General features: G+C 36.5%; 1 long non-coding RNA gene across 1 annotated transcript; it reads left to right on the top strand.

Annotated features, from left to right (window-relative positions):
* Positions 1–1,530: 1,530 nt before the first annotated feature.
* Positions 1,531–3,572, top strand: LOC311073701. The gene is made up of 4 exons (XR_014604193.1): positions 1,531–1,716; positions 3,219–3,260; positions 3,393–3,424; positions 3,525–3,572. It is a non-coding gene; the product is annotated as an uncharacterized lncRNA (long non-coding RNA).
* The last annotated feature ends 2,399 nt before the right edge of the window (positions 3,573–5,971 follow it).

Below are 5,971 nucleotides of genomic sequence, written 5' to 3'. Positions count from 1 at the left end.
GTACAGTTTTTACTGTAGAATAGACTGTCACATCAAATAAGCTTTTCTGCTCATATATATATATATATATATATATATATAAAAAATACTATTTTGTCAAAAATAAAGTCATAGACTAAGATGTTCCAATGTTGGCTATATTCAAACTAATGAATACATATGATGAAATGTAGGCCTATAATCTTTTTTTTTTTTTTTACAAAGAAAGAGTACTTTTTTGCAGAAATATTGCTGAAATTGTAATTATTGTTGTAATTGTAACCTTTTTAATAAAATAGCAAAACATATTTACAAGATAGATGTAAGCAAAATCTTAAATGGTCAATATAAGTCTTCTTCAAAATATATATTTTGTCCTTGCATTGTGGCTCAGTCAGTGTCACACCTGAATGAATGGCTAATTATGCAGAGTCATTATGCAGAGTGGGTGGGACTGGGTAATCTAAGGTGTAAACTACTCCTCCCCCTCGCATATTGGCTTTCCAAGCAAAACCTGTTTTACACCATTTAAATCAATGTATTTTTTTTTGTGAACGATAAAGCAAGACTATTTTCACATAATTTTGAAGCTAGAACTCGAAGAGACAACATCCATTAGTCAAAAGTCTTGTGGGCACATATTTTGCATGAGTTTTGTGGTCTTATTTCAGCAACTTTCATTTTTATTTTTTTAAATAACCACGCATAAACATTATTCTCTTAAAAATACAAACATCTACATACATGTTGCTCGCATATTATGGTAGGCCTGTTTGTGCTATATAGAGTGAATTTACACCTTTGCCATTAACATGTTTATAAATAACTGAAAAAAGCACAAATGTCAGAGCATGTCAGAACATCTCAAGGGCCCCAAAAACAGCTTGGTCCCCAGAGGGTTAATCATTTATTTTATTTTTTTTATAAAAACAGGACAAAATAAACACCCTGTCTGAACATATACGTTTTCAAAGAAAAATGAACCAAAACATTTCAGAATATCTCAAAGTTTTAATTGCAGACAACAACATTTGTCACCTTTTTCACCATTGGTTTTTAGCTTGCTTAGTTGGGGACATTTAATTTAATATTCAACAATATTATTGATCTGCCTGCGTTGACACTATTATATGAGATCTGAACTGAGCTGGACGATGACATCACGGTTTTCTCCAAAGTGGCTATATATATACACATTTAAATGTATTTATTTATTTATACAACAAAATGAATCACCACTGAACTGACTTAAGCTGGACTGTGAAGCTATTTTCTTCTGGAAACAAACTTTCTTGCATTATTTTCCTGTTATCTCTGTAAAGCTACTTTGAAACAATCTGTATTGTAAAAAGTGCTGTATAAATAAAGGGGACTTGATATTTATTATAAAAAGATATTTATTCCACTGAATTGAGGTGCGTAAGCAGGCTCACTCGTCTCGTCACACTGTGCCCGAACAGCACTACTAGCTTATAAAGACTGAGGTCACTACAGTTAAAATCTCTTGATGAGTTAATACACCTTTAAACTAATAATGTCTATGAACAAATATGTATTTTTATGTTTGTGTGCCTCAGCATTTCTGAGTGAACACCGCTGGTTCACTCACTATTTTTAAGTGTACTGTCGATCACGTGATATGACGTCATGACGTGCGGCCCTAACTGACGTTACCTGAAAAATCTATCCAAGATGGCTACCCTCTCGAGCGACGTGGTATCAAGCATGAAACAACTTGTAAGTAAACCAAAACACTTCAAAACTACTTTGCTTGTTGTAATATTGTAAGAATATCATATTACACGTGATATTTGACTGTTAGACGAGGCTATTTTTAAGTTGCAAGCGCGGTGCCGCGGGCACGATTGCCGTCAGTCCGCCTGCTAGTGACAGAATATCCTGTGTACTGTTAATGATGTGGCAGGGCAATAATGTTAACGTTAGTCAATAACTCTTTTCAGCAAGCGATAGTCCTTCTGTTTTTGAGTGTGTTGCTGCTGTTTGTGTTAAGCAATTTTCTTTTATTAAATCCAGACAAGACAGAGGTACTAATCATCGGTTCAAAAAACCGCCCACAAAACCTCTCACAATACAACTTTAACATTGTAGGATGTCCTGTTACTTTATCCTCTACAGTAAAAGACCTGGGTGTTATACTCGACTGTAACCTGTCTTTTGAAAATCATATTTCATATGTTACAAGAACAGCCTTTTTCCACCTTAGAAACATTGCTAAGCTACGTAATATGCTATCAGTTTCTGATGCAGAAAAGTTAGTTCATGCATTCATGACCTCGAGACTAGATTACTGTAATGCTTTATTAGCCGGTTGTCCTGCATCCTCAATAAACAAGCTACAGTTAGTCCAAAATGCCGCCGCTAGAGTTCTTACTAGATCAAGAAAATATGATCATATAACACTGATTTTATCATCACTACATTGGTTACCTATAAAGTTCTGTATTAATTACAAGGTATTGCTACTGACTTATAAAGCCCTAAACGGCTTAGCTCCAGTCTATTTAACGGATCTTCTATCGCCCTATAATCCATCGCGCTCTTTAAGATCACTAAATTCGAGGCTTCTGGTCATACCTAGGATATCCAGGTCCACCAAAGGAGGGAGAGCATTTTCACATTTAGCTCCAAAACTCTGGAATAGCCTTCCTGATAGTGTTCATTGCTCAGACTCGCTCTCCCAGTTTAAAACTAGATTAAAGACGCATCTCTTCAGCCAGGCATTCATATAATACTTTTAATCCTACAGTTAAATCCGACCTCTAGTTCATAAATGCCAGAGGAGAACTGGCCCCCGACTGAGCCTGGGTTCTCCCAAGTTTTTTTTTTTTTCTCCATTAGGTCACCTGATGGAGTTTTTCGGTTCCTTGCCACTGTTGCCTTTGGCTTGCTCAGTTGGGGATATTTGGGGATATTTAATTTAATTAATCAATCAACAATACTATTTATCAGCATTACCAAACATGGACGTTCCAATAGAAACAAACTTTGATACAACCTATGTTGTGAAAAGCGCTATATAAATAAACTTGACTTGACTTAAGCGCCCTGCTCTGGTAAGTTCAAGGTGATGTTATTCCTACATGCACCCAAATGAGCTAGTGGCTAACGTTAGCAGTTACGTTAACTTTTACTCAAACAAAGTTAAGGTTATGGACATAAGTTACCGAATAAACTATGCAAGTTTTTATTAAACCTTCACAAACGTCTTTTCATTATAGGTTTAAGTGGAAGGAGTGCAGTGAGCATCCCCCAAAATCAAGGTGACTCAAATGTTAATTTAGGCTGTAACTATTTTTCACCATTTCTTTTATTTGGAGCCTAATTCATTAGCATCAATCAAACGTCTCTTAAAAATTAAATATCTTGCTGTCTGTTTGTGTGTGCATGTGCAGACCTACATTGTCACCAGAGAGCAACTTTATCTGTAAGTTACATTCACTTGAAATTTTGGATCATTAATTTGTCATTAAAGAGGTTGATTGCATCATTTGACTGGTTTCATATTGATTGTTTTATCTGTGCAGGTGAAGGACTTCTTGGGGAAATGGCCGGCTCTTCGGATTGAATCACAGGTAAAACAGACTCACTTCTCTTTTCTGCCACTCTTCACACATATTTCTATGCCAAATTTTTAATATGTGTCACATTCAAATGGAACAGCAAATGCCACTATTCACTGTGTGTAAGAACTATCACTTTGCATGTGACCATGTTGCTCAACAATGTATTTTAACGGAACATGTTGCATCACAAATGTGTTTTCTGTTGCAAATCGAGTATTAGTCTTTTTATATAATTATTTTTGTTTGTTTTTGTTTTTGTAGCTTTGTGCTGAGTTCCAATGCATCACAAACGTCAACATACGGAACCAGTTATATGCTGTGTACCAAAATAGTGTACACCTGGACTGGTGGCCTTGTATAGGCAGAAGGCGGCACGAACCGGAAAGATATCAGAGGCGCTGCGTGACATCTTAAAGATTTATGAACTGATATGTTTTGTCTCTTATGTTTACTGTGAATGGCCAACTTATTCAAACTGAAAATTCAGTTTTGTGGTTCTTGCAGATTGTGAATCCACTTAAATGCTTTTTAATTTCAAACTTTACAGGAATCTGTAAGGTGTCTCCATAATTCAGAGAACAACCCACACAAATACGATCCACAAACCGGGTAAGACTGCGTATTGTATACTGTAAATGTTAGTTTAATCTACTACTATATGGATTTGAAATACCAAAACTGAATTTCATTAATGATGCCTGCAACTTTTTCCCCCAAAATAAATTCATCACATAACCTGGCTGTGACCACTTACCTCTTCAAAGAATTAAGGACAACTTCCCACATGGAAATAACCTATATAAACATATATGTTTTAATATAGGTTTTGATATTCCTATATTATATGTACATATATGCACCTATATGTTCACCTATATATGCACCTACATATGCACCTATATGTTCACCTATGTTCACCTATATGTTTACCTATATATGCACCGATATGTTCACCTATATATGCACCTATATGTTTACCTATATATTAGTAAAATTATTAAAATCCATAGCTACTAGGCCTACACTGTAAAAAAAAATACAAAAATCCCGTATACAAACGGTAAATCTCTGGCAGCAAAGTTTCCAGACGGATTCCATTAAATTACAGCAAATAAGTACAGAATACCTGCACATTTACAGTATTACTCATTAAACAAACACTGAACATCAAGATATGTGAATGATAGGAAATACAATCTTAGTATATAATTTAGAACATGTAAAAATATCCACATTAAAAGGCAATTGCTGTATGCCTTTATACTCTAATATAACTTATTTTACACATTTACAATTACATTTTATCCAAAGTGACTTAAAAAATTAAGAGAACAATAGAAGCAACAAGTGCAGTGACAAGTCCCAGTTAGTGTAGCACAGTACACAAGTTTATTTATTTATTATTAAAACAAAGATTTAGTATTATTGGGTCAAGTATTTATGGAAAGATGGATCTTTGTGTAGAATGTAGAAATGTACATTATTTATTTACTTAAGAACAATCAAATAGTACAAGAACAAAAATAAGACAAAAAACTGAACAGAAAAATAAAAAATTATCTTTTTGATCTTGTCAGCTCCGTGAGCTTCGAATTGATAGATGTGCCTATCTGAGCTAGGCATCATGACAGTTGCCAAAGTGAGATATGAGCTACAAAATGACCATCCTGCCATGAGCTATATAGGAGACATATCTTGTATGTACATATAGGGCTTATATGTGGATATAAAGAAGCAATACAGGAGACCTATATGGCCTATATATGCACATGTGTCACCGCTAGGGCCGAGGACAACCACCACTCCGGAGGAGCTACACCAAGAACACCAAAACGTCAGACAACGACGTGATGTAAAAACTTGATTCTTTTTATTGAATATAAAAACACTTTAAAGGAATGTCACTGCCACAGAACTCTTCGTAGGGGCCACTCGTTGGAACGGGGCTTCAGTGAAAGAAGGCTCAGGTCAGCCGCCAGTTGATCACCTCCTTGCACAGAGCAATACAGGGGGGAAGGGACAAGGAACAAATGCCTTCGGTTAAGCAACAGCGGTGGCTGGGTAACTCTGCTCACAGGACCACCATAGAAGGGGGGGGAGGGAAGGGACATTTGGTCCAGGGGCCAGGGCCTTCAGATGGCAGACAGCAGACCAACATAAGTAGTGGGCAGGACACAGGAGGCTACAGGTAAGGATCGGCGGACGGTAGGTTTTCTCTTCTCACAGGACAGCATCAGCATCATAACTGAGTGTCACCTTTCCTTCACAGGCCAGCGGCAGTTGGGGTGTAGCGACGGATAATAGGATCCCTCACAGGGCAACGATGGCAGAATGTAGTGGCCGATAACAGGTTCTCTATGTTCACAGAACAACAGTGGTGAGTACAGAATCCAGCAGTTAACAACTGA

The sequence above is a fragment of the Abramis brama genome, assembly GCF_963993115.1.
Source record: "Abramis brama genome assembly, chromosome: 22".
NCBI classification, from domain to species: domain Eukaryota; kingdom Metazoa; phylum Chordata; class Actinopteri; order Cypriniformes; family Leuciscidae; genus Abramis; species Abramis brama.
The sequence above is the reverse complement of the archived record's forward strand: the minus strand, read 5'-3'. Positions and strand labels throughout refer to the sequence as shown.